Source organism: Amblyomma americanum, chromosome 1 (genome assembly GCF_052857255.1).
Source record: "Amblyomma americanum isolate KBUSLIRL-KWMA chromosome 1, ASM5285725v1, whole genome shotgun sequence".
Taxonomy (NCBI): Eukaryota; Metazoa; Arthropoda; class Arachnida; order Ixodida; family Ixodidae; genus Amblyomma; species Amblyomma americanum.
Window position 1 is genome coordinate 532,927,418 of NC_135497.1, and position 27,826 is coordinate 532,955,243.

A 27,826-nucleotide genomic window follows, 5' to 3' on the forward strand; every position below is an offset into this window, starting at 1 on the left:
GTGGGATATTGTAGTACTTAGATTAAAATATCGCTTAAAGAAAATTACTTATAAAGCAGCAGAAAAAACAACCATGCCGCCGGTGGGATCCGAACCCACGACCGCCGAATATCACGTCCGGTGCTCTTACCAACTGAGCTACGGCGACGGCTGTCCAATGTGCTGCTCTCGTGGGTATTTATGTTCATTGGGTGTAAGCGAACCTTGAGAGTGTTCACCAGCGCCACCCTCGACCTATAGCGGCGGACGTAGCACGTTCTGCAATACTGCGAGCGTGACGTGGAACGTCATCAAAGGACGAGGGCGGAAACTGTGCGAGAGCCCTCTTAAGCTACCTATGGCATCAAGACTGCCAGAACTGAGACCCTCGTTAAGCTATTAGCAGGTAAGTTAAAGGAAAGGAGGGGCCCGTTTGACAAACCTATGAAGGGAGCCAACAGTCACCGAAACCAAGGTGCATAGGGGAATGTTTTTTATGCGTTGTGCTGATCAGTGGGATATTATAGCCCTTATATTAGTAAATCGCTTAAAGAAAATTACTTATAAAGCGCCTGAAAAACAACCATGCCGCCGGTGGGATCCTAACCAACGACCTCCAAATATCACGTTCGGTGCTCTTACCAACTGAGCTACGGCGACGGCTGTCGAATCTGCTGCTTTCGTGGGTATTTATGTTCATTGGGTGTAAGCGAACCTTGAGAGTGTTCACCAGTGCCACCCTCGACCTTAGCGGCGGACGTAGCACGTCCTGTAATACCGCGAGCGTGACGTGGAACGTCATCTAAGGACGAGAGCGGAAACTGTGCGAGAGCCCTCTTAATCTACCTATGGCATCAAGACTGCCAGAACCGAGACCCTCGCTAAGCTATTAGCAGGTAAGTTAAAGGAAAAGAGGGGCCCGTTTGACAAACCTATGAAGGGAGCCAACAGTCACCGAAACAAGGTGCATAGGGGAATGTTTTTTATGTGTTGTGCTTATGAGTGGGATATTATAGTACTTAGATTAATAAATCGCTTAAAGAAAATTACTTATAATGCAACAAAAAAAACAACCATGCCGCCGGTGGGATCCGAACCCACGACCTCCGAATATCGCGTCCGGTGCTCTTACCAACTGAGCTACGGCGACGGCTGTCCAATCTGCTGCTCTCGTGGGAATTTATGTTCATTTGGTGTAAGCGAACCTTTAGAGTGTTCACCAGCGCCACCCTCGACCTATAGCGGCGGACGTAGCACGTTCTGCAATACTGCGAGCGTGACGTGGAACGTCATCAAAGGACGAGGGCGGAAACTGTGCGAGAGCCCTCTTAAGCTACCTATGGCATCAGGACTGCCAGAACCGAGACCCTCGTTAAGCTATTAGCAGGTAAGTTAAAGGAAAGGAGGGGCCCGTTTGACAAACCTATGAAGGGAGCCAACAGTCACCGAAGCCAAGGTGCATAGGGTAATGTTTTTTATGCGTTGTGCTGATCAGTGGGATATTATAGTACTTATATTAGTAAATTGCTTAAAGAAAATTACTTATAAAGCGCCTGAAAAACAACCATGCCGCCGGTGGGATCCTAACAAACGACCTCCAAATATCACGTTCGGTGCTCTTACCAACTGAGCTACGGCGACGGCTGTCGAATCTGCTGCTTTCGTGGGGATTTATGTTCATTGGGTGTAAGCGAACCTTGAGAGTGTTCACCAGCGCCACCCTCGCCCTTAGCTGCGGATGTAGCACGTCCTGTAATACAGCGAGCGTGACGTGGAACGTCATCTAAGGACGAGTGCGGAAAATGTGCGAGAGCCCTCTTAAGCTACCTATGGCATGAAGACTGCCAAAACCGAGACCCTCGTTAAGCTATTAGCAGGTAAGTTAAAAGAAATGAGGGGCCCGTTTTACAAACCTATGAAGGGAGCCAACAGTCACCGAAACCAAGGTGCATAGGGGAATGTTTTTTTTTTATGTGTTGTGCTTATCAGTGGGATATTGTAGTACATAGATTAATAAATCGTTTAAAGAATATACTTTTAAAGCAGCAGAAAAAACAATCAAGCCGCCAGTGGGATCCGAACCTACGACCGCCGAATATCGCGTCCGGTGCTCTTACCAACTGAGCTACGGCAACGGATCTCCAATCTGCTGCTCTCGTGGGTAATTATGTTCATTGGGTGTAAGCGAACCTTGAGAGTGTTCACCAGCGCCACCCTCGACCATAGCGGCGGACGTAGCACGTCCTGTAATACCGCGAGCGTGACGTGGAACGTCACCTAACGGCGAGGGCGGAAACTGTGCGAGAGCCCTCATAAACTACCTATGGCATCAAAACTGCCAGAACCGAGACCCTCGCTAAGCTATTAGCAGGTATGTTAAAGGAAATGAGGGGCCCGTTTGACAAACCTATGAAGGGAGCCAACAGTCACCGAAACCAAGGTACATAGGGGAATGTTTTTTATGTGTTGTGCTTACCAGTGGGATAATATAGTACTTAGATTAATAAATCGCTTAAAGAAAATTACTTATAAAGCAGCAGAAAAAACAACCATGCCGCCGGTAGGATCCGAACCCACGACCGCAGAATATCGCTTCCGGTGCTCTTACCAACTGAACTACGGCAACGGCTGTCCAATCTGCTTCTCTCGTGGGCATTTATGATCATTGGGTGTAAGCGAACCTTGAGAGTGTTCACCAGCGCCACCCTCTACCATAGCGGCGGACGAGAACGTCCTGTAAACCGCGAGCGTGATGTGGAACGTAATCTAACGGCGAGGGCGGAAACTGTGCGAGAGCCCTCTTAAGCTACCTATGGCATCAAGACTCCCAGAACCCAGACCCTCGATAAGCTATTAGCAGGTAAGTTAAAAGAAATGATGGGCCCGTTTGAAAAAACCTATGAAGGGAGCCAACAGTCACCGAAACCAAGGTGCATAGGGGAATGTTTTTTTTATGTATTGTGCTTATCAGTGGGATATTGTGGTACTTAGATTAATAAATCGCTTAAAGAAAATTACTTATAAAGCAGCAGAAAAAACAACCATGCCGCCGGTGGGATCAGAACCCACAACCTCCGAATATCGCGCTCGGTGCTCTTACCAACTGAGCTACGGCGACGGCTGTCCAATCATCTGCTCTCGTGGGTATTTATGTTCATTGGGTGTAAGAGAACCTTGAGAGTGTTCACCAGCGCCACCCTCGACCATAGCGGCGGACGTAGCACATCCTGTAATACCGCGAGCGTGACGTGGAACGTCATCTAACGGCGAGGGCGGAAACTGTGCGAGAGCCCTCTTAAGCTAGCTATGGCATCAAGACTGCCAGAACCGAGACCCTCGTTAAGCTATTAGCAGGTAAGTTAAAAGAAATGAGGGGCCCGTTTGACAAACCTATGAAGGGAGCCAACAGTCACCGAAACCAAGGTGCATACGGGAATGTTTTTTATGTGTGGTGCTTATCAGTGGGATATTGTAGTACTTATATTAATAAATACCTTAAAGGAAATACTTATAAAGCAGCAGCAAAAACAACCATGCCCCCGGTGGGATCCGAACCCACGACCGCCGAATATCGCGTCCGGTGCTCTTACCAACTGAGCTACGGCGACGGCTGTCCAATCTGCTGCTCTCGTGGGTATTTATGTTCATTGGGTGTAAGCGAACCTTGAGAGTGTTCACCAGCGCCACTCTCGACCTTAGCGGCGGACGTAGCACGTCCTGTAAACCGCGAGCGTGATGTGGAACGTAATCTAACGGCGAGGGCGGAAACTGTGCGAGAGCCCTCTTAAGCTACCTATGGCATCAAGACTCCCAGAACCCAGACCCTCGTTAAGCTATTAGCAGGTAAGTTAAAAGAAATGAGGGGCCCGTTTGACAAACCTATGAAGGGAGACAACAGTCACCGAAACCAAGGTGCATAGGGGAATGTTTTTATGTGTTGTGCTTATCAGTGGGATATTATAGTACTTAGAATAATAAATCGCTTAAAGAAACTTAATTATAAAGCAGCAGAAAAACAACCATGCCGCCGGTGGGATCCGAACCCACGACCTCCGAATATTGCGTTCGGTGCTCTTACCAACTGAGCTACGGCGACGGCTGTCCAATCTGCTGCTCTCGTGGGTATTTATGTTCATTGGGTGTAAGCGAACCTTGAGAGTGTTCACCAGTGCCACCCTCGACCTTAGCGGCGGACGTAGCACGTCCTGTAATACCGCGAGCGTGACGTGGAACGTCATCTAAGGACGAGAGCGGAAACTGTGCGAGAGCCCTCTTAATCTACCTATGGCATCAAGACTGCCAGAACCGAGACCCTCGCTAAGCTATTAGCAGGTAAGTTAAAGGAAAAGAGGGGCCCGTTTGACAAACCTATGAAGGGAGCCAACAGTCACCGAAACCAAGGTGCATACGGGAATGTTTTTTATGTGTGGTGCTTATCAGTGGGATATTGTAGTACTTATATTAATAAATACCTTAAAGGAAATACTTATAAAGCAGCAGCAAAAACAACCATGCCCCCGGTGGGATCCGAACCCACGACCGCCGAATATCGCGTCCGGTGCTCTTACCAACTGAGCTACGGCGACGGCTGTCCAATCTGCTGCTCTCGTGGGTATTTATGTTCATTGGGTGTAAGCGAACCTTGAGAGTGTTCACCAGCGCCACTCTCGACCTTAGCGGCGGACGTAGCACGTCCTGTAAACCGCGAGCGTGATGTGGAACGTAATCTAACGGCGAGGGCGGAAACTGTGCGAGAGCCCTCTTAAGCTACCTATGGCATCAAGACTCCCAGAACCCAGACCCTCGTTAAGCTATTAGCAGGTAAGTTAAAAGAAATGAGGGGCCCGTTTGACAAACCTATGAAGGGAGACAACAGTCACCGAAACCAAGGTGCATAGGGGAATGTTTTTATGTGTTGTGCTTATCAGTGGGATATTATAGTACTTAGAATAATAAATCGCTTAAAGAAACTTAATTATAAAGCAGCAGAAAAACAACCATGCCGCCGGTGGGATCCGAACCCACGACCTCCGAATATTGCGTTCGGTGCTCTTACCAACTGAGCTACGGCGACGGCTGTCCAATCTGCTGCTCTCGTGGGTATTTATGTTCATTGGGTGTAAGCGAACCTTGAGAGTGTTCACCAGTGCCACCCTCGACCTTAGCGGCGGACGTAGCACGTCCTGTAATACCGCGAGCGTGACGTGGAACGTCATCTAAGGACGAGAGCGGAAACTGTGCGAGAGCCCTCTTAATCTACCTATGGCATCAAGACTGCCAGAACCGAGACCCTCGCTAAGCTATTAGCAGGTAAGTTAAAGGAAAAGAGGGGCCCGTTTGACAAACCTATGAAGGGAGCCAACAGTCACCGAAACAAGGTGCATAGGGGAATGTTTTTTATGTGTTGTGCTTACCAGTGGGATATTATAGTACTTAGATTAATAAATCGCTTAAAGAAAATTACTTATAATGCAACAAAAAAAACAACCATGCCGCCGGTGGGATCCGAACCCACGACCTCCGAATATCGCGTCCGGTGCTCTTACCAACTGAGCTACGGCGACGGCTGTCCAATCTGCTGCTCTCGTGGGAATTTATGTTCATTTGGTGTAAGCGAACCTTTAGAGTGTTCACCAGCGCCACCCTCGACCTATAGCGGCGGACGTAGCACGTTCTGCAATACTGCGAGCGTGACGTGGAACGTCATCAAAGGACGAGGGCGGAAACTGTGCGAGAGCCCTCTTAAGCTACCTATGGCATCAGGACTGCCAGAACCGAGACCCTCGTTAAGCTATTAGCAGGTAAGTTAAAGGAAAGGAGGGGCCCGTTTGACAAACCTATGAAGGGAGCCAACAGTCACCGAAGCCAAGGTGCATAGGGGAATGTTTTTTATGCGTTGTGCTGATCAGTGGGATATTATAGTACTTATATTAGTAAATTGCTTAAAGAAAATTACTTATAAAGCGCCTGAAAAACAACCATGCCGCCGGTGGGATCCTAACCAACTACCTCCAAATATCACGTTCGGTGCTCTTACCAACTGAGCTACGGCGACGGCTGTCGAATCTGCTGCTTTCGTGGGGATTTATGTTCATTGGGTGTAAGCGAACCTTGAGAGTGTTCACCAGCGCCACCCTCGCCCTTAGCTGCGGATGTAGCACGTCCTGTAATACAGCGAGCGTGACGTGGAACGTCATCTAAGGACGAGTGCGGAAAATGTGCGAGAGCCCTCTTAAGCTACCTATGGCATGAACACTGCCAAAACCGAGACCCTCGTTAAGCTATTAGCAGGTAAGTTAAAAGAAATGAGGGGCCCGTTTTACAAACCTATGAAGGGAGCCAACAGTCACCGAAACCAAGGTGCATAGGGGAATGTTTTTTTTTATGTGTTGTGCTTATCAGTGGGATATTGTAGTACTTAGATTAATAAATCGTTTAAAGAATATACTTTTAAAGCAGCAGAAAAAACAATCAAGCCGCCAGTGGGATCCGAACCTACGACCGCCGAATATCGCGTCCGGTGCTCTTACCAACTGAGCTACGGCAACGGATCTCCAATCTGCTGCTCTCGTGGGTAATTATGTTCATTGGGTGTAAGCGAACCTTGAGAGTGTTCACCAGCGCCACCCTCGACCATAGCGGCGGACGTAGCACGTCCTGTAATACCGCGAGCGTGACGTGGAACGTCACCTAACGGCGAGGGCGGAAACTGTGCGAGAGCCCTCATAAACTACCTATGGCATCAAAACTGCCAGAACCGAGACCCTCGCTAAGCTATTAGCAGGTATGTTAAAGGAAATGAGGGGCCCGTTTGACAAACCTATGAAGGGAGCCAACAGTCACCGAAACCAAGGTACATAGGGGAATGTTTTTTATGTGTTGTGCTTACCAGTGGGATAATATAGTACTTAGATTAATAAATCGCTTAAAGAAAATTACTTATAAAGCAGCAGAAAAAACAACCATGCCGCCGGTAGGATCCGAACCCACGACCGCAGAATATCGCTTCCGGTGCTCTTACCAACTGAACTACGGCAACGGCTATCCAATCTGCTTCTCTCGTGGGCATTTATGATCATTGGGTGTAAGCGAACCTTGAGAGTGTTCACCAGCGCCACCCTCGACCATAGCGGCGGACGAGAACGTCCTGTAAACCGCGAGCGTGATGTGGAACGTAATCTAACGGCGAGGGCGGAAACTGTGCGAGAGCCCTCTTAAGCTACCTATGGCATCAAGACTCCCAGAACCCAGACCCTCGATAAGCTATTAGCAGGTAAGTTAAAAGAAATGATGGGCCCGTTTGAAAAAACCTATGAAGGGAGACAACAGTCACCGAAACCAAGGTGCATAGGGGAATGTTTTTATGTGTTGTGCTTATCAGTGGGATATTATAGTACTTATAATAATAAATCGCTTAAAGAAACTTACTTATGAAGCAGCAGAAAAACAACCATGCCGCCGGTGGGATCCGAACCCACGACCTCCGAATATTGCGTTCGGTGCTCTTACCAACTGAGCTACGGCGACGGCTGTCCAATCTGCTGCTCTCGTGGGTATTTATGTTCATTAGGTGTAAGCGAACCTTGAGAGTGTTCACCAGTGCCACCCTCGACCTTAGCGGCGGACGTAGCACGTCCTGTAATACCGCGAGCGTGACGTGGAACGTCATCTAAGGACGAGGGCGGAAACTGTGCGAGAGCCCTCTTAATCTACCTATGGCATCAAGACTGCCAGAACCGAGACCCTCGCTAAGCTATTAGCAGGTAAGTTAAAGGAAAAGAGGGGCCCGTTTGACAAACCTATGAAGGGAGCCAACAGTCACCGAAACAAGGTGCATAGGGGAATGTTTTTTATGTGTTGTGCTTACCAGTGGGATATTATAGTACTTAGATTATTAAATCGCTTAAAGAAAATACTTATAATGCAACAGAAAAAACAACCATGCCGCCGGTGGGATCCGAACCCACGACCTCCGAATATCCCGTCCGGTGCTCTTACCAACTGAGCTACGGCGACGGCCGTCCAATCTGCTGCTCTCGTGGGAATTTATGTTCATTGGGTGTAAGCGAACCTTTAGAGTGTTCACCAGCGCCACCCTCGACCTATAGCGGCGGACGTAGCACGTTCTGCAATACTGCGAGCGTGACGTGGAACGTCATCAAAGGACGAGGGCGGAAACTGTGCGAGAGCCCTCTTAAGCTACCTATGGCATCAGGACTGCCAGAACCGAGACCCTCGTTAAGCTATTAGCAGGTAAGTTAAAGGAAATGAGGGGCCCGTTTGACAAACCTATGAAGGGAGCCAACAGTCACCGAAACCAAGGTGCATAGGGGAATGTTTTTTTTATGTGTTGTGCTGATCAGTGGGATATTGTAGTACTTATATTAGTAAATCGCTTAAAGAAAATTACTTATAAAGCGCCTGAAAAACAACCATGCCGCCGGTGGGATCAGAACCCACAACCTCAGAATATCGCGCTCGGTGCTCTTACCAACTGAGCTACGGCGACGGCTGTCCAATCTGCTGCTCTCGTGGGTATTTATGTTCATTGGGTGTAAGAGAACCTTGAGAGTGTTCACCAGCGCCACCCTCGACCTTAGCGGCGGCCGTAGCACGTCCTGTAATACAGCGAGCGTGACGTGGAACGTCATCTAAAGACGAGGGCGGAAACTGTGCGAGAGCCCTCTTAAGCTACCTATGGCGTCAAGACTGCCAGAACGGAGACCCTCGTTAAGCTATTAGCAGGTAAGTTAAAGGAAATGAGGGGCCCGTTTGACAAACCTATGAAGGGAGCCAACAGTCACCGAAACCGAGGTGCATAGGGGAATGTTTATTTATGTGTTTTGCTTATCAGTGGGATATTATAGTACTTAGATTAATAAATCGCTTAAAGAAAATTACTTATAAAGCAACAGAAAAAACAACCATGCCACCGGTCGGATCCGATCCCACGACCTCCGAATATCGCGTCCGGTGCTCTTACCAACTGAGCTACAGCGACGGCTGTCCTATCTGCTGCTCACGTGGGTATTTATGTTCATTGGTTGTAAGCGAACCTTGACAGTGTTCACCAGCGCCACCCTCGACCATAGCGGCGAATGTAGCACGTCCTGTAATACCGCGAGCGTGACGTGGAACGTCATCTAACGGCGAGGGCGGAAGCTGTGCGAGAGCCCTCTTAACCTACCTATGGCATCAAGACTGCCAGAACCGAGACCTTCGTTAAGCTATTAGCAAGTAAGTTAAAGGAAATGAGGGGCCCGTTTGACAAACCTATGAAGGGAGCCAACAGTCACCGAAACCGAGGTGCATAGGGGAATATTTTTATGTGTTGTGCTTATCAGTGGGATATTATAGTACTTAAATTAAAAAATCGCTTAAAAATACTTATAAAGCAGCAGAAAAAACAACCATGCCGCCGGTGGGATCCGAACCCACGACCGCAGAATATCGCGTCCGGTGCTCTTACCAACTGAACTACGGCAACGGCTGTCCAATCTGCTTCTCTCGTGGGCATTTATGTTCATTGGGTGTAAGCGAACCTTGAGAGTGTTCACCAGCGCCACCCTCGACCATAGCGGCGGATGTAGCACGTCCTGCAATACCGCGAGCGTGATGTGGAACGTCATCTAACGGCGAGGGCGGAAACTGTGCGAGAGCCCTCTTAAGCTACCTAGGACATCAAGACTGCCAGAACCGAGACCCTCGTTAAGCTATAAGCAGGTAAGTTAAAGGAAATGAGGGGCCCGTTTGACAAACCTATTAAGGGAGCCAACAGTCACCGAAACCAAGGTGCATAGGGGAATGTTTTTATGTGTTGTGCTTATCAGTGGGATATTATAGTACTTAGAATAATAAATCGCTTAAAGAAAATTACTTATAAAGCAGCAGAAAAACAACCATGCCGCCGGTGGGATCCGAACCCACGACCTCCGAATATCGCGTTCGGTGCTCTTACCAACTGAGCTACGGCGACGGCTGTCCAATCTGCTGCTCTCGTGGGTATTTATGTTCATTGGGTGTAAGCGAACCTTGAGAGTGTTCACCAGTGCCACCCTCGACCTTAGCGGCGGACGTAGCACGTCCTGTAATACCGCGAGCGTGACGTGGAACGTCATCTAAGGACGAGGGCGGAAACTGTGCGAGAGCCCTCTTAATCTACCTATGGCATCAAGACTGCCAGAACCGAGACCCTCGCTAAGCTATTAGCAGGTAAGTTAAAGGAAATGAGGGGCCCGTTTGACAAACCTATGAAGGGAGCCAACAGTCACCGAAACCAAGGTGCATAGGGGAATGTTTATTTATGTGTTGTGCTTATCAGTGGGATATTGTAGTACTTAGATTAAAATATCGCTTAAAGAAAATTACTTATAAAGCAGCAGAAAAAACAACCATGCCGCCGGTGGGATCCGAACCCACGACCGCCGAATATCACGTCCGGTGCTCTTACCAACTGAGCTACGGCGACGGCTGTCCAATGTGCTGCTCTCGTGGGTATTTATGTTCATTGGGTGTAAGCGAACCTTGAGAGTGTTCACCAGCGCCACCCTCGACCTATAGCGGCGGACGTAGCACGTTCTGCAATATGCGAGCGTGACGTGGAACGTCATCAAAGGACGAGGGCGGAAACTGTGCGAGAGCCCTCTTAAGCTACCTATGGCATCAAGACTGCCAGAACCGAGACCCTCGTTAAGCTATTAGAAGGTAAGTTAAAGGAAAGGAGGGGCCTGTTTGACAAACCTATGAAGGGAGCCAACAGTCACCGAAACCAAGGTGCATAGGGGAATGTTTTTTATGCGTTGTGCTGATCAGTGGGATATTATAGCCCTTATATTAGTAAATCGCTTAAAGAAAATTACTTATAAAGCGCCTGAAAAACAACCATGCCGCCGGTGGGATCCTAACCAACGACCTCCAAATATCACGTTCGGTGCTCTTACCAACTGAGCTACGGCGACGGCTGTCGAATCTGCTGCTTTCGTGGGTATTTATGTTCATTGGGTGTAAGCGAACCTTGAGAGTGTTCACCAGTGCCACCCTCGACCTTAGCGGCGGACGTAGCACGTCCTGTAATACCGCGAGCGTGACGTGGAACGTCATCTAAGGACGAGAGCGGAAACTGTGCGAGAGCCCTCTTAATCTACCTATGGCATCAAGACTGCCAGAACCGAGACCCTCGCTAAGCTATTAGCAGGTAAGTTAAAGGAAAAGAGGGGCCCGTTTGACAAACCTATGAAGGGAGCCAACAGTCACCGAAACAAGGTGCATAGGGGAATGTTTTTTATGTGTTGTGCTTATGAGTGGGATATTATAGTACTTAGATTAATAAATCGCTTAAAGAAAATTACTTATAATGCAACAAAAAAAACAACCATGCCGCCGGTGGGATCCGAACCCACGACCTCCGAATATCGCGTCCGGTGCTCTTACCAACTGAGCTACGGCGACGGCTGTCCAATCTGCTGCTCTCGTGGGAATTTATGTTCATTTGGTGTAAGCGAACCTTTAGAGTGTTCACCAGCGCCACCCTCGACCTATAGCGGCGGACGTAGCACGTTCTGCAATACTGCGAGCGTGACGTGGAACGTCATCAAAGGACGAGGGCGGAAACTGTGCGAGAGCCCTCTTAAGCTACCTATGGCATCAGGACTGCCAGAACCGAGACCCTCGTTAAGCTATTAGCAGGTAAGTTAAAGGAAAGGAGGGGCCCGTTTGACAAACCTATGAAGGGAGCCAACAGTCACCGAAGCCAAGGTGCATAGGGTAATGTTTTTTATGCGTTGTGCTGATCAGTGGGATATTATAGTACTTATATTAGTAAATTGCTTAAAGAAAATTACTTATAAAGCGCCTGAAAAACAACCATGCCGCCGGTGGGATCCTAACAAACGACCTCCAAATATCACGTTCGGTGCTCTTACCAACTGAGCTACGGCGACGGCTGTCGAATCTGCTGCTTTCGTGGGGATTTATGTTCATTGGGTGTAAGCGAACCTTGAGAGTGTTCACCAGCGCCACCCTCGCCCTTAGCTGCGGATGTAGCACGTCCTGTAATACAGCGAGCGTGACGTGGAACGTCATCTAAGGACGAGTGCGGAAAATGTGCGAGAGCCCTCTTAAGCTACCTATGGCATGAAGACTGCCAAAACCGAGACCCTCGTTAAGCTATTAGCAGGTAAGTTAAAAGAAATGAGGGGCCCGTTTTACAAACCTATGAAGGGAGCCAACAGTCACCGAAACCAAGGTGCATAGGGGAATGTTTTTTTTTTATGTGTTGTGCTTATCAGTGGGATATTGTAGTACTTAGATTAATAAATCGTTTAAAGAATATACTTTTAAAGCAGCAGAAAAAACAATCAAGCCGCCAGTGGGATCCGAACCTACGACCGCCGAATATCGCGTCCGGTGCTCTTACCAACTGAGCTACGGCAACGGATCTCCAATCTGCTGCTCTCGTGGGTAATTATGTTCATTGGGTGTAAGCGAACCTTGAGAGTGTTCACCAGCGCCACCCTCGACCATAGCGGCGGACGTAGCACGTCCTGTAATACCGCGAGCGTGACGTGGAACGTCACCTAACGGCGAGGGCGGAAACTGTGCGAGAGCCCTCATAAACTACCTATGGCATCAAAACTGCCAGAACCGAGACCCTCGCTAAGCTATTAGCAGGTATGTTAAAGGAAATGAGGGGCCCGTTTGACAAACCTATGAAGGGAGCCAACAGTCACCGAAACCAAGGTACATAGGGGAATGTTTTTTATGTGTTGTGCTTACCAGTGGGATAATATAGTACTTAGATTAATAAATCGCTTAAAGAAAATTACTTATAAAGCAGCAGAAAAAACAACCATGCCGCCGGTAGGATCCGAACCCACGACCGCAGAATATCGCTTCCGGTGCTCTTACCAACTGAACTACGGCAACGGCTGTCCAATCTGCTTCTCTCGTGGGCATTTATGATCATTGGGTGTAAGCGAACCTTGAGAGTGTTCACCAGCGCCACCCTCTACCATAGCGGCGGACGAGAACGTCCTGTAAACCGCGAGCGTGATGTGGAACGTAATCTAACGGCGAGGGCGGAAACTGTGCGAGAGCCCTCTTAAGCTACCTATGGCATCAAGACTCCCAGAACCCAGACCCTCGATAAGCTATTAGCAGGTAAGTTAAAAGAAATGATGGGCCCGTTTGAAAAAACCTATGAAGGGAGCCAACAGTCACCGAAACCAAGGTGCATAGGGGAATGTTTTTTTTATGTATTGTGCTTATCAGTGGGATATTGTGGTACTTAGATTAATAAATCGCTTAAAGAAAATTACTTATAAAGCAGCAGAAAAAACAACCATGCCGCCGGTGGGATCAGAACCCACAACCTCCGAATATCGCGCTCGGTGCTCTTACCAACTGAGCTACGGCGACGGCTGTCCAATCATCTGCTCTCGTGGGTATTTATGTTCATTGGGTGTAAGAGAACCTTGAGAGTGTTCACCAGCGCCACCCTCGACCATAGCGGCGGACGTAGCACATCCTGTAATACCGCGAGCGTGACGTGGAACGTCATCTAACGGCGAGGGCGGAAACTGTGCGAGAGCCCTCTTAAGCTAGCTATGGCATCAAGACTGCCAGAACCGAGACCCTCGTTAAGCTATTAGCAGGTAAGTTAAAAGAAATGAGGGGCCCGTTTGACAAACCTATGAAGGGAGCCAACAGTCACCGAAACCAAGGTGCATACGGGAATGTTTTTTATGTGTGGTGCTTATCAGTGGGATATTGTAGTACTTATATTAATAAATACCTTAAAGGAAATACTTATAAAGCAGCAGCAAAAACAACCATGCCCCCGGTGGGATCCGAACCCACGACCGCCGAATATCGCGTCCGGTGCTCTTACCAACTGAGCTACGGCGACGGCTGTCCAATCTGCTGCTCTCGTGGGTATTTATGTTCATTGGGTGTAAGCGAACCTTGAGAGTGTTCACCAGCGCCACTCTCGACCTTAGCGGCGGACGTAGCACGTCCTGTAAACCGCGAGCGTGATGTGGAACGTAATCTAACGGCGAGGGCGGAAACTGTGCGAGAGCCCTCTTAAGCTACCTATGGCATCAAGACTCCCAGAACCCAGACCCTCGTTAAGCTATTAGCAGGTAAGTTAAAAGAAATGAGGGGCCCGTTTGACAAACCTATGAAGGGAGACAACAGTCACCGAAACCAAGGTGCATAGGGGAATGTTTTTATGTGTTGTGCTTATCAGTGGGATATTATAGTACTTAGAATAATAAATCGCTTAAAGAAACTTAATTATAAAGCAGCAGAAAAACAACCATGCCGCCGGTGGGATCCGAACCCACGACCTCCGAATATTGCGTTCGGTGCTCTTACCAACTGAGCTACGGCGACGGCTGTCCAATCTGCTGCTCTCGTGGGTATTTATGTTCATTGGGTGTAAGCGAACCTTGAGAGTGTTCACCAGTGCCACCCTCGACCTTAGCGGCGGACGTAGCACGTCCTGTAATACCGCGAGCGTGACGTGGAACGTCATCTAAGGACGAGAGCGGAAACTGTGCGAGAGCCCTCTTAATCTACCTATGGCATCAAGACTGCCAGAACCGAGACCCTCGCTAAGCTATTAGCAGGTAAGTTAAAGGAAAAGAGGGGCCCGTTTGACAAACCTATGAAGGGAGCCAACAGTCACCGAAACAAGGTGCATAGGGGAATGTTTTTTATGTGTTGTGCTTACCAGTGGGATATTATAGTACTTAGATTAATAAATCGCTTAAAGAAAATTACTTATAATGCAACAAAAAAAACAACCATGCCGCCGGTGGGATCCGAACCCACGACCTCCGAATATCGCGTCCGGTGCTCTTACCAACTGAGCTACGGCGACGGCTGTCCAATCTGCTGCTCTCGTGGGAATTTATGTTCATTTGGTGTAAGCGAACCTTTAGAGTGTTCACCAGCGCCACCCTCGACCTATAGCGGCGGACGTAGCACGTTCTGCAATACTGCGAGCGTGACGTGGAACGTCATCAAAGGACGAGGGCGGAAACTGTGCGAGAGCCCTCTTAAGCTACCTATGGCATCAGGACTGCCAGAACCGAGACCCTCGTTAAGCTATTAGCAGGTAAGTTAAAGGAAAGGAGGGGCCCGTTTGACAAACCTATGAAGGGAGCCAACAGTCACCGAAGCCAAGGTGCATAGGGGAATGTTTTTTATGCGTTGTGCTGATCAGTGGGATATTATAGTACTTATATTAGTAAATTGCTTAAAGAAAATTACTTATAAAGCGCCTGAAAAACAACCATGCCGCCGGTGGGATCCTAACCAACTACCTCCAAATATCACGTTCGGTGCTCTTACCAACTGAGCTACGGCGACGGCTGTCGAATCTGCTGCTTTCGTGGGGATTTATGTTCATTGGGTGTAAGCGAACCTTGAGAGTGTTCACCAGCGCCACCCTCGCCCTTAGCTGCGGATGTAGCACGTCCTGTAATACAGCGAGCGTGACGTGGAACGTCATCTAAGGACGAGTGCGGAAAATGTGCGAGAGCCCTCTTAAGCTACCTATGGCATGAACACTGCCAAAACCGAGACCCTCGTTAAGCTATTAGCAGGTAAGTTAAAAGAAATGAGGGGCCCGTTTTACAAACCTATGAAGGGAGCCAACAGTCACCGAAACCAAGGTGCATAGGGGAATGTTTTTTTTTATGTGTTGTGCTTATCAGTGGGATATTGTAGTACTTAGATTAATAAATCGTTTAAAGAATATACTTTTAAAGCAGCAGAAAAAACAATCAAGCCGCCAGTGGGATCCGAACCTACGACCGCCGAATATCGCGTCCGGTGCTCTTACCAACTGAGCTACGGCAACGGATCTCCAATCTGCTGCTCTCGTGGGTAATTATGTTCATTGGGTGTAAGCGAACCTTGAGAGTGTTCACCAGCGCCACCCTCGACCATAGCGGCGGACGTAGCACGTCCTGTAATACCGCGAGCGTGACGTGGAACGTCACCTAACGGCGAGGGCGGAAACTGTGCGAGAGCCCTCATAAACTACCTATGGCATCAAAACTGCCAGAACCGAGACCCTCGCTAAGCTATTAGCAGGTATGTTAAAGGAAATGAGGGGCCCGTTTGACAAACCTATGAAGGGAGCCAACAGTCACCGAAACCAAGGTACATAGGGGAATGTTTTTTATGTGTTGTGCTTACCAGTGGGATAATATAGTACTTAGATTAATAAATCGCTTAAAGAAAATTACTTATAAAGCAGCAGAAAAAACAACCATGCCGCCGGTAGGATCCGAACCCACGACCGCAGAATATCGCTTCCGGTGCTCTTACCAACTGAACTACGGCAACGGCTATCCAATCTGCTTCTCTCGTGGGCATTTATGATCATTGGGTGTAAGCGAACCTTGAGAGTGTTCACCAGCGCCACCCTCGACCATAGCGGCGGACGAGAACGTCCTGTAAACCGCGAGCGTGATGTGGAACGTAATCTAACGGCGAGGGCGGAAACTGTGCGAGAGCCCTCTTAAGCTACCTATGGCATCAAGACTCCCAGAACCCAGACCCTCGATAAGCTATTAGCAGGTAAGTTAAAAGAAATGATGGGCCCGTTTGAAAAAACCTATGAAGGGAGACAACAGTCACCGAAACCAAGGTGCATAGGGGAATGTTTTTATGTGTTGTGCTTATCAGTGGGATATTATAGTACTTATAATAATAAATCGCTTAAAGAAACTTACTTATGAAGCAGCAGAAAAACAACCATGCCGCCGGTGGGATCCGAACCCACGACCTCCGAATATTGCGTTCGGTGCTCTTACCAACTGAGCTACGGCGACGGCTGTCCAATCTGCTGCTCTCGTGGGTATTTATGTTCATTAGGTGTAAGCGAACCTTGAGAGTGTTCACCAGTGCCACCCTCGACCTTAGCGGCGGACGTAGCACGTCCTGTAATACCGCGAGCGTGACGTGGAACGTCATCTAAGGACGAGGGCGGAAACTGTGCGAGAGCCCTCTTAATCTACCTATGGCATCAAGACTGCCAGAACCGAGACCCTCGCTAAGCTATTAGCAGGTAAGTTAAAGGAAAAGAGGGGCCCGTTTGACAAACCTATGAAGGGAGCCAACAGTCACCGAAACAAGGTGCATAGGGGAATGTTTTTTATGTGTTGTGCTTACCAGTGGGATAATATAGTACTTAGATTAATAAATCGCTTAAAGAAAATTACTTATAAAGCAGCAGAAAAAACAACCATGCCGCCGGTAGGATCCGAACCCACGACCGCAGAATATCGCTTCCGGTGCTCTTACCAACTGAACTACGGCAACGGCTGTCCAATCTGCTTCTCTCGTGGGCATTTATGATCATTGGGTGTAAGCGAACCTTGAGAGTGTTCACCAGCGCCACCCTCTACCATAGCGGCGGACGAGAACGTCCTGTAAACCGCGAGCGTGATGTGGAACGTAATCTAACGGCGAGGGCGGAAACTGTGCGAGAGCCCTCTTAAGCTACCTATGGCATCAAGACTCCCAGAACCCAGACCCTCGATAAGCTATTAGCAGGTAAGTTAAAAGAAATGATGGGCCCGTTTGAAAAAACCTATGAAGGGAGCCAACAGTCACCGAAACCAAGGTGCATAGGGGAATGTTTTTTTTATGTATTGTGCTTATCAGTGGGATATTGTGGTACTTAGATTAATAAATCGCTTAAAGAAAATTACTTATAAAGCAGCAGAAAAAACAACCATGCCGCCGGTGGGATCAGAACCCACAACCTCCGAATATCGCGCTCGGTGCTCTTACCAACTGAGCTACGGCGACGGCTGTCCAATCATCTGCTCTCGTGGGTATTTATGTTCATTGGGTGTAAGAGAACCTTGAGAGTGTTCACCAGCGCCACCCTCGACCATAGCGGCGGACGTAGCACATCCTGTAATACCGCGAGCGTGACGTGGAACGTCATCTAACGGCGAGGGCGGAAACTGTGCGAGAGCCCTCTTAAGCTAGCTATGGCATCAAGACTGCCAGAACCGAGACCCTCGTTAAGCTATTAGCAGGTAAGTTAAAAGAAATGAGGGGCCCGTTTGACAAACCTATGAAGGGAGCCAACAGTCACCGAAACCAAGGTGCATACGGGAATGTTTTTTATGTGTGGTGCTTATCAGTGGGATATTGTAGTACTTATATTAATAAATACCTTAAAGGAAATACTTATAAAGCAGCAGCAAAAACAACCATGCCCCCGGTGGGATCCGAACCCACGACCGCCGAATATCGCGTCCGGTGCTCTTACCAACTGAGCTACGGCGACGGCTGTCCAATCTGCTGCTCTCGTGGGTATTTATGTTCATTGGGTGTAAGCGAACCTTGAGAGTGTTCACCAGCGCCACTCTCGACCTTAGCGGCGGACGTAGCACGTCCTGTAAACCGCGAGCGTGATGTGGAACGTAATCTAACGGCGAGGGCGGAAACTGTGCGAGAGCCCTCTTAAGCTACCTATGGCATCAAGACTCCCAGAACCCAGACCCTCGTTAAGCTATTAGCAGGTAAGTTAAAAGAAATGAGGGGCCCGTTTGACAAACCTATGAAGGGAGACAACAGTCACCGAAACCAAGGTGCATAGGGGAATGTTTTTATGTGTTGTGCTTATCAGTGGGATATTATAGTACTTAGAATAATAAATCGCTTAAAGAAACTTAATTATAAAGCAGCAGAAAAACAACCATGCCGCCGGTGGGATCCGAACCCACGACCTCCGAATATTGCGTTCGGTGCTCTTACCAACTGAGCTACGGCGACGGCTGTCCAATCTGCTGCTCTCGTGGGTATTTATGTTCATTGGGTGTAAGCGAACCTTGAGAGTGTTCACCAGTGCCACCCTCGACCTTAGCGGCGGACGTAGCACGTCCTGTAATACCGCGAGCGTGACGTGGAACGTCATCTAAGGACGAGAGCGGAAACTGTGCGAGAGCCCTCTTAATCTACCTATGGCATCAAGACTGCCAGAACCGAGACCCTCGCTAAGCTATTAGCAGGTAAGTTAAAGGAAAAGAGGGGCCCGTTTGACAAACCTATGAAGGGAGCCAACAGTCACCGAAACAAGGTGCATAGGGGAATGTTTTTTATGTGTTGTGCTTACCAGTGGGATATTATAGTACTTAGATTAATAAATCGCTTAAAGAAAATTACTTATAATGCAACAAAAAAAACAACCATGCCGCCGGTGGGATCCGAACCCACGACCTCCGAATATCGCGTCCGGTGCTCTTACCAACTGAGCTACGGCGACGGCTGTCCAATCTGCTGCTCTCGTGGGAATTTATGTTCATTTGGTGTAAGCGAACCTTTAGAGTGTTCACCAGCGCCACCCTCGACCTATAGCGGCGGACGTAGCACGTTCTGCAATACTGCGAGCGTGACGTGGAACGTCATCAAAGGACGAGGGCGGAAACTGTGCGAGAGCCCTCTTAAGCTACCTATGGCATCAGGACTGCCAGAACCGAGACCCTCGTTAAGCTATTAGCAGGTAAGTTAAAGGAAAGGAGGGGCCCGTTTGACAAACCTATGAAGGGAGCCAACAGTCACCGAAGCCAAGGTGCATAGGGGAATGTTTTTTATGCGTTGTGCTGATCAGTGGGATATTATAGTACTTATATTAGTAAATTGCTTAAAGAAAATTACTTATAAAGCGCCTGAAAAACAACCATGCCGCCGGTGGGATCCTAACCAACTACCTCCAAATATCACGTTCGGTGCTCTTACCAACTGAGCTACGGCGACGGCTGTCGAATCTGCTGCTTTCGTGGGGATTTATGTTCATTGGGTGTAAGCGAACCTTGAGAGTGTTCACCAGCGCCACCCTCGCCCTTAGCTGCGGATGTAGCACGTCCTGTAATACAGCGAGCGTGACGTGGAACGTCATCTAAGGACGAGTGCGGAAAATGTGCGAGAGCCCTCTTAAGCTACCTATGGCATGAACACTGCCAAAACCGAGACCCTCGTTAAGCTATTAGCAGGTAAGTTAAAAGAAATGAGGGGCCCGTTTTACAAACCTATGAAGGGAGCCAACAGTCACCGAAACCAAGGTGCATAGGGGAATGTTTTTTTTTATGTGTTGTGCTTATCAGTGGGATATTGTAGTACTTAGATTAATAAATCGTTTAAAGAATATACTTTTAAAGCAGCAGAAAAAACAATCAAGCCGCCAGTGGGATCCGAACCTACGACCGCCGAATATCGCGTCCGGTGCTCTTACCAACTGAGCTACGGCAACGGATCTCCAATCTGCTGCTCTCGTGGGTAATTATGTTCATTGGGTGTAAGCGAACCTTGAGAGTGTTCACCAGCGCCACCCTCGACCATAGCGGCGGACGTAGCACGTCCTGTAATACCGCGAGCGTGACGTGGAACGTCACCTAACGGCGAGGGCGGAAACTGTGCGAGAGCCCTCATAAACTACCTATGGCATCAAAACTGCCAGAACCGAGACCCTCGCTAAGCTATTAGCAGGTATGTTAAAGGAAATGAGGGGCCCGTTTGACAAACCTATGAAGGGAGCCAACAGTCACCGAAACCAAGGTACATAGGGGAATGTTTTTTATGTGTTGTGCTTACCAGTGGGATAATATAGTACTTAGATTAATAAATCGCTTAAAGAAAATTACTTATAAAGCAGCAGAAAAAACAACCATGCCGCCGGTAGGATCCGAACCCACGACCGCAGAATATCGCTTCCGGTGCTCTTACCAACTGAACTACGGCAACGGCTATCCAATCTGCTTCTCTCGTGGGCATTTATGATCATTGGGTGTAAGCGAACCTTGAGAGTGTTCACCAGCGCCACCCTCGACCATAGCGGCGGACGAGAACGTCCTGTAAACCGCGAGCGTGATGTGGAACGTAATCTAACGGCGAGGGCGGAAACTGTGCGAGAGCCCTCTTAAGCTACCTATGGCATCAAGACTCCCAGAACCCAGACCCTCGATAAGCTATTAGCAGGTAAGTTAAAAGAAATGATGGGCCCGTTTGAAAAAACCTATGAAGGGAGACAACAGTCACCGAAACCAAGGTGCATAGGGGAATGTTTTTATGTGTTGTGCTTATCAGTGGGATATTATAGTACTTATAATAATAAATCGCTTAAAGAAACTTACTTATGAAGCAGCAGAAAAACAACCATGCCGCCGGTGGGATCCGAACCCACGACCTCCGAATATTGCGTTCGGTGCTCTTACCAACTGAGCTACGGCGACGGCTGTCCAATCTGCTGCTCTCGTGGGTATTTATGTTCATTAGGTGTAAGCGAACCTTGAGAGTGTTCACCAGTGCCACCCTCGACCTTAGCGGCGGACGTAGCACGTCCTGTAATACCGCGAGCGTGACGTGGAACGTCATCTAAGGACGAGGGCGGAAACTGTGCGAGAGCCCTCTTAATCTACCTATGGCATCAAGACTGCCAGAACCGAGACCCTCGCTAAGCTATTAGCAGGTAAGTTAAAGGAAAAGAGGGGCCCGTTTGACAAACCTATGAAGGGAGCCAACAGTCACCGAAACAAGGTGCATAGGGGAATGTTTTTTATGTGTTGTGCTTACCAGTGGGATATTATAGTACTTAGATTATTAAATCGCTTAAAGAAAATACTTATAATGCAACAGAAAAAACAACCATGCCGCCGGTGGGATCCGAACCCACGACCTCCGAATATCCCGTCCGGTGCTCTTACCAACTGAGCTACGGCGACGGCTGTCCAATCTGCTGCTCTCGTGGGAATTTATGTTCATTGGGTGTAAGCGAACCTTTAGAGTGTTCACCAGCGCCACCCTCGACCTATAGCGGCGGACGTAGCACGTTCTGCAATACTGCGAGCGTGACGTGGAACGTCATCAAAGGACGAGGGCGGAAACTGTGCGAGAGCCCTCTTAAGCTACCTATGGCATCAGGACTGCCAGAACCGAGACCCTCGTTAAGCTATTAGCAGGTAAGTTAAAGGAAATGAGGGGCCCGTTTGACAAACCTATGAAGGGAGCCAACAGTCACCGAAACCAAGGTGCATAGGGGAATGTTTTTTTTATGTGTTGTGCTGATCAGTGGGATATTGTAGTACTTATATTAGTAAATCGCTTAAAGAAAATTACTTATAAAGCGCCTGAAAAACAACCATGCCGCCGGTGGGATCAGAACCCACAACCTCAGAATATCGCGCTCGGTGCTCTTACCAACTGAGCTACGGCGACGGCTGTCCAATCTGCTGCTCTCGTGGGTATTTATGTTCATTGGGTGTAAGAGAACCTTGAGAGTGTTCACCAGCGCCACCCTCGACCTTAGCGGCGGCCGTAGCACGTCCTGTAATACAGCGAGCGTGACGTGGAACGTCATCTAAAGACGAGGGCGGAAACTGTGCGAGAGCCCTCTTAAGCTACCTATGGCGTCAAGACTGCCAGAACGGAGACCCTCGTTAAGCTATTAGCAGGTAAGTTAAAGGAAATGAGGGGCCCGTTTGACAAACCTATGAAGGGAGCCAACAGTCACCGAAACCGAGGTGCATAGGGGAATGTTTATTTATGTGTTTTGCTTATCAGTGGGATATTATAGTACTTAGATTAATAAATCGCTTAAAGAAAATTACTTATAAAGCAACAGAAAAAACAACCATGCCACCGGTCGGATCCGATCCCACGACCTCCGAATATCGCGTCCGGTGCTCTTACCAACTGAGCTACAGCGACGGCTGTCCTATCTGCTGCTCACGTGGGTATTTATGTTCATTGGTTGTAAGCGAACCTTGACAGTGTTCACCAGCGCCACCCTCGACCATAGCGGCGAATGTAGCACGTCCTGTAATACCGCGAGCGTGACGTGGAACGTCATCTAACGGCGAGGGCGGAAGCTGTGCGAGAGCCCTCTTAACCTACCTATGGCATCAAGACTGCCAGAACCGAGACCTTCGTTAAGCTATTAGCAAGTAAGTTAAAGGAAATGAGGGGCCCGTTTGACAAACCTATGAAGGGAGCCAACAGTCACCGAAACCGAGGTGCATAGGGGAATATTTTTATGTGTTGTGCTTATCAGTGGGATATTATAGTACTTAAATTAAAAAATCGCTTAAAAATACTTATAAAGCAGCAGAAAAAACAACCATGCCGCCGGTGGGATCCGAACCCACGACCGCAGAATATCGCGTCCGGTGCTCTTACCAACTGAACTACGGCAACGGCTGTCCAATCTGCTTCTCTCGTGGGCATTTATGTTCATTGGGTGTAAGCGAACCTTGAGAGTGTTCACCAGCGCCACCCTCGACCATAGCGGCGGATGTAGCACGTCCTGCAATACCGCGAGCGTGATGTGGAACGTCATCTAACGGCGAGGGCGGAAACTGTGCGAGAGCCCTCTTAAGCTACCTAGGACATCAAGACTGCCAGAACCGAGACCCTCGTTAAGCTATAAGCAGGTAAGTTAAAGGAAATGAGGGGCCCGTTTGACAAACCTATTAAGGGAGCCAACAGTCACCGAAACCAAGGTGCATAGGGGAATGTTTTTATGTGTTGTGCTTATCAGTGGGATATTATAGTACTTAGAATAATAAATCGCTTAAAGAAAATTACTTATAAAGCAGCAGAAAAACAACCATGCCGCCGGTGGGATCCGAACCCACGACCTCCGAATATCGCGTTCGGTGCTCTTACCAACTGAGCTACGGCGACGGCTGTCCAATCTGCTGCTCTCGTGGGTATTTATGTTCATTGGGTGTAAGCGAACCTTGAGAGTGTTCACCAGTGCCACCCTCGACCTTAGCGGCGGACGTAGCACGTCCTGTAATACCGCGAGCGTGACGTGGAACGTCATCTAAGGACGAGGGCGGAAACTGTGCGAGAGCCCTCTTAATCTACCTATGGCATCAAGACTGCCAGAACCGAGACCCTCGCTAAGCTATTAGCAGGTAAGTTAAAGGAAATGAGGGGCCCGTTTGACAAACCTATGAAGGGAGCCAACAGTCACCGAAACCAAGGTGCATAGGGGAATGTTTATTTATGTGTTGTGCTTATCAGTGGGATATTGTAGTACTTAGATTAAAATATCGCTTAAAGAAAATTACTTATAAAGCAGCAGAAAAAACAACCATGCCGCCGGTGGGATCCGAACCCACGACCGCCGAATATCACGTCCGGTGCTCTTACCAACTGAGCTACGGCGACGGCTGTCCAATGTGCTGCTCTCGTGGGTATTTATGTTCATTGGGTGTAAGCGAACCTTGAGAGTGTTCACCAGCGCCACCCTCGACCTATAGCGGCGGACGTAGCACGTTCTGCAATATGCGAGCGTGACGTGGAACGTCATCAAAGGACGAGGGCGGAAACTGTGCGAGAGCCCTCTTAAGCTACCTATGGCATCAAGACTGCCAGAACCGAGACCCTCGTTAAGCTATTAGAAGGTAAGTTAAAGGAAAGGAGGGGCCTGTTTGACAAACCTATGAAGGGAGCCAACAGTCACCGAAACCAAGGTGCATAGGGGAATGTTTTTTATGCGTTGTGCTGATCAGTGGGATATTATAGCCCTTATATTAGTAAATCGCTTAAAGAAAATTACTTATAAAGCGCCTGAAAAACAACCATGCCGCCGGTGGGATCCTAACCAACGACCTCCAAATATCACGTTCGGTGCTCTTACCAACTGAGCTACGGCGACGGCTGTCGAATCTGCTGCTTTCGTGGGTATTTATGTTCATTGGGTGTAAGCGAACCTTGAGAGTGTTCACCAGCGCCACCCTCGACCTTAGCGGCGGACGTAGCACGTCCTGTAATACAGCGAGCGTGACGTGGAACGTCATCTAAGGACGACTGCGGAAAATGTGCGAGAGCCCTCTTAAGCTACCTATGGCATGAAGACTGCCAAAACCGAGACCCTCGTTAAGCTATTAGCAGGTAAGTTAAAAGAAATGAGGGGCCCGTTTGACAAACCTATGAAGCGAGCCAACAGTCACCGAAACCAAGGTGCATAGGGGAATGTTTTTTTTATGTGTTGTGCTTATCAGTGGGATATTGTAGTACTTAGATTAATAAATCGTTTAAAGAATATACTTATAAAGCAGCAGAAAAAACAATCAAGCCGCCAGTGGGATCCGAATCTACGACCGCCGAATATCGCGTCCGGTGCTCTTACCAACTGAGCTACGGCAACGGCTCTCCAATCTGCTGCTCTCGTGGGTAATTATGTTCATTGGGTGTAAGCGAACCTTGAGAGTGTTCACCAGCGCCCCAATCGACCATAGCGGCGGACGTAGCACGTCCTGTAATACCGCGAGCGTGACGTGGAACGTCACCTAACGGCGAGGGCGGAAACTGTGCGAGAGCCCTCATAAGCTACCTATGGCATCAAAACTGCCAGAACCGAGACCCTCGCTAAGCTATTAGCAGGTATGTTAAAGGAAATGAAGGGCCCGTTTGACAAACCTATGAAGGGAGCCAACAGTCACCGAAACCAAGGTGCATAGGGGAATGTTTTTTTATGTGTTGTGCTTACCAGTGGGATATTATAGTACTTAGATTAATAAATCGCTTAAAAAAAATTACTTTAAAGCAACAGAAAAAACAACCATGCCGCCGGTGGGATCCGAACCAACGACCTCCGAATATCGCGTCCGGTGCTCTTACCAACTGAGCTACGGCGACGGCTGTCCAATCTGCTGCTCTCGTGGGTATTTATGTTCATTGGGTGTAAGCGAACCTTGAGAGTGTTCACCAGCGCCACCCTCGACCTTAGCGGCGGACGTAGCACGTCCTGTAATACAGCGAGCGTGACGTGGAACGTCACCTAACGGCGAGGGCGGAAACTGTGCGAGAGCCCTCTTAAGCTACCTATGGTGTCAAGACTGCCAGAACCAAGACCCTCGTTAAGCTATTAGCAGGTAAGTTAAAGGAAGTGAGGGGCCCGTTTGACAAACCTATGAAGGGAGCCAACAGTCACCGAAACCAAGGTGCATAGGGGAATGTTTTTTTTATGTGTTGTGCTTATCAGTGGGATATTGTAGTACTTAGATTAATAAATCGCTTAAAGAAAATTACTTATAAAGCAGCAGAAAAAACAACCATGCCGCCGGTGGGATCAGAACCCACAACCTCCGAATATCGCGCTCGGTGCTCTTACCAACTGAGCTACGGCGACGGCTGTCCAATCTGCTGCTCTCGTGGGTATTTATGTTCATTGGGTGTAAGAGAACCTTGAGAGTGTTCACCAGCGCCACCCTCGACCATAGCGGCGGACGTAGCACATCCTGTAATACCGCGAGCGTGACGTGGAACGTCATCTAACGGCGAGGGCGGAAACTGTGCGAGAGCCCTCTTAAGCTAGCTATGACATCAAGACTGCCAGAACCGAGACCCTCGTTAAGCTATTAGCAGGTAAGTTAAAAGAAATGAGGGGCCCGTTTGACAAACCTATGAAGGGAGCCAACAGTCACCGAAACCAAGGTGCATACGGGAATGTTTTTATGTGTTGTGCTTATCAGTGGGATATTGTAGTACTTATATTAATAAATCGCTTAAAGAAAATTACTTATAAAGCAGCAGAAAAAAACAACCATGCCGCCGGTGGGATCAGAACCCACAACCTCCGAATATCGCGCTCGGTGCTCTTACCAACTAAGCTACGGCGACGGCTGTCCAATCTGCTGCTCTCGTGGGTATTTATGTTCATTGGGTGTAAGAGAACCTTGAGAGTGTTCACCAGCGCCACCCTCGACCATAGCGGCGGACGTAGCACATCCTGTAATACCGCGAGCGTGACGTGGAACGTCATCTAACGGCGAGGGCGGAAACTGTGCGAGAGCCCTCTTAAGCTAGCTATGGCATCAAGACTGCCAGAACCGAGACCCTCGTTAAGCTATTAGCAGGTAAGTTAAAGGAAATGAGGGGCCCGTTTGACAAACCTATGAAGGGAGACAACAGTCACCGAAACCAAGGTGCATAGGGGAATGTTTTTTATGTGTTGTGCTTATCAGTGGGATATTATAGTACTTAGAATAATAAATCGCTTAAAGAAAATTACTTATAAAGCAGCAGAAAAACAACCATGCCGCCGGTGGGATCCGAACCCACGACCTCCGAATATCGCGTTCGGTGCTCTTACCAACTGAGCTACGGCGACGGCTGTCCAATCTGCTGCTCTCGTGGGTATTTATGTTCATTGGGTGTAAGCGAACCTTGAGAGTGTTCACCAGTGCCACCCTCGACCTTAGCGGCGGACGTAGCACGTCCTGTAATACCGCGAGCGTGACGTGGAACGTCATCTAAGGACGAGGGCGGAAACTGTGCGAGAGCCCTCTTAATCTACCTATGGCATCAAGACTGCCAGAACCGAGACCCTCGCTAAGCTATTAGCAGGTAAGTTAAAGGAAATGAGGGGCCCGTTTGACAAACCTATGAAGGGAGCCAACAGTCACCGAAACCAAGGTGCATAGGGGAATGTTTATTTAGGTGTTGTGCTTATCAGTGGGATATTGTAGTACTTAGATTAAAATATCGCTTAAAGAAAATTACTTATAAAGCAGCAGAAAAAACAACCATGCCGCCGGTGGGATCCGAACCCACGACCGCCGAATATCACGTCCGGTGCTCTTACCAACTGAGCTACGGCGACGGCTGTCCAATGTGCTGCTCTCATGGTATTTATGTTCATTGGGTGTAAGCGAACCTTGAGAGTGTTCACCAGCGCCACCCTCGACCTATAGCGGCGGACGTAGCACGTTCTGCAATACTGCGAGCGTGACGTGGAACGTCATCAAAGGACGAGGGCGGAATCTGTGCGAGAGCCCTCTTAAGCTACCTATGGCATCAAGACTGCCAG

At 48.7% G+C, this 27,826-nt stretch overlaps 13 non-coding genes across 13 annotated transcripts; all 13 read right to left on the bottom strand.

Annotated features, from left to right (window-relative positions):
* Nucleotides 1-74: 74 nt before the first annotated feature.
* On the bottom strand, nucleotides 75-148 carry TRNAS-UGA (transfer RNA serine (anticodon UGA)). Its single transcript has one exon. It is a non-coding gene; the product is annotated as a tRNA-Ser (tRNA).
* A 3,853-nt stretch (nucleotides 149-4,001) lies between these two features.
* TRNAL-CAA (transfer RNA leucine (anticodon CAA)) lies at nucleotides 4,002-4,075 on the bottom strand. The gene has a single exon. It is a non-coding gene; the product is annotated as a tRNA-Leu (tRNA).
* A 904-nt stretch (nucleotides 4,076-4,979) lies between these two features.
* Nucleotides 4,980-5,053, bottom strand: TRNAL-CAA (transfer RNA leucine (anticodon CAA)). Its single transcript has one exon. It is a non-coding gene; the product is annotated as a tRNA-Leu (tRNA).
* A 2,379-nt stretch (nucleotides 5,054-7,432) lies between these two features.
* On the bottom strand, nucleotides 7,433-7,506 carry TRNAL-CAA (transfer RNA leucine (anticodon CAA)). Its single transcript has one exon. It is a non-coding gene; the product is annotated as a tRNA-Leu (tRNA).
* A 415-nt stretch (nucleotides 7,507-7,921) lies between these two features.
* On the bottom strand, nucleotides 7,922-7,995 carry TRNAS-GGA (transfer RNA serine (anticodon GGA)). Its single transcript has one exon. It is a non-coding gene; the product is annotated as a tRNA-Ser (tRNA).
* A 2,378-nt stretch (nucleotides 7,996-10,373) lies between these two features.
* Nucleotides 10,374-10,447, bottom strand: TRNAS-UGA (transfer RNA serine (anticodon UGA)). Its single transcript has one exon. It is a non-coding gene; the product is annotated as a tRNA-Ser (tRNA).
* Nucleotides 10,448-14,299: 3,852 nt separating this feature from the next.
* On the bottom strand, nucleotides 14,300-14,373 carry TRNAL-CAA (transfer RNA leucine (anticodon CAA)). The gene has a single exon. It is a non-coding gene; the product is annotated as a tRNA-Leu (tRNA).
* Nucleotides 14,374-16,752: 2,379 nt separating this feature from the next.
* On the bottom strand, nucleotides 16,753-16,826 carry TRNAL-CAA (transfer RNA leucine (anticodon CAA)). The gene has a single exon. It is a non-coding gene; the product is annotated as a tRNA-Leu (tRNA).
* A 1,886-nt stretch (nucleotides 16,827-18,712) lies between these two features.
* On the bottom strand, nucleotides 18,713-18,786 carry TRNAL-CAA (transfer RNA leucine (anticodon CAA)). The gene has a single exon. It is a non-coding gene; the product is annotated as a tRNA-Leu (tRNA).
* A 2,379-nt stretch (nucleotides 18,787-21,165) lies between these two features.
* TRNAL-CAA (transfer RNA leucine (anticodon CAA)) lies at nucleotides 21,166-21,239 on the bottom strand. The gene has a single exon. It is a non-coding gene; the product is annotated as a tRNA-Leu (tRNA).
* A 415-nt stretch (nucleotides 21,240-21,654) lies between these two features.
* On the bottom strand, nucleotides 21,655-21,728 carry TRNAS-GGA (transfer RNA serine (anticodon GGA)). Its single transcript has one exon. It is a non-coding gene; the product is annotated as a tRNA-Ser (tRNA).
* Nucleotides 21,729-24,106: 2,378 nt separating this feature from the next.
* Nucleotides 24,107-24,180, bottom strand: TRNAS-UGA (transfer RNA serine (anticodon UGA)). Its single transcript has one exon. It is a non-coding gene; the product is annotated as a tRNA-Ser (tRNA).
* A 3,365-nt stretch (nucleotides 24,181-27,545) lies between these two features.
* On the bottom strand, nucleotides 27,546-27,619 carry TRNAS-UGA (transfer RNA serine (anticodon UGA)). Its single transcript has one exon. It is a non-coding gene; the product is annotated as a tRNA-Ser (tRNA).
* Between the last annotated feature and the right edge of the window lie 207 nt (nucleotides 27,620-27,826).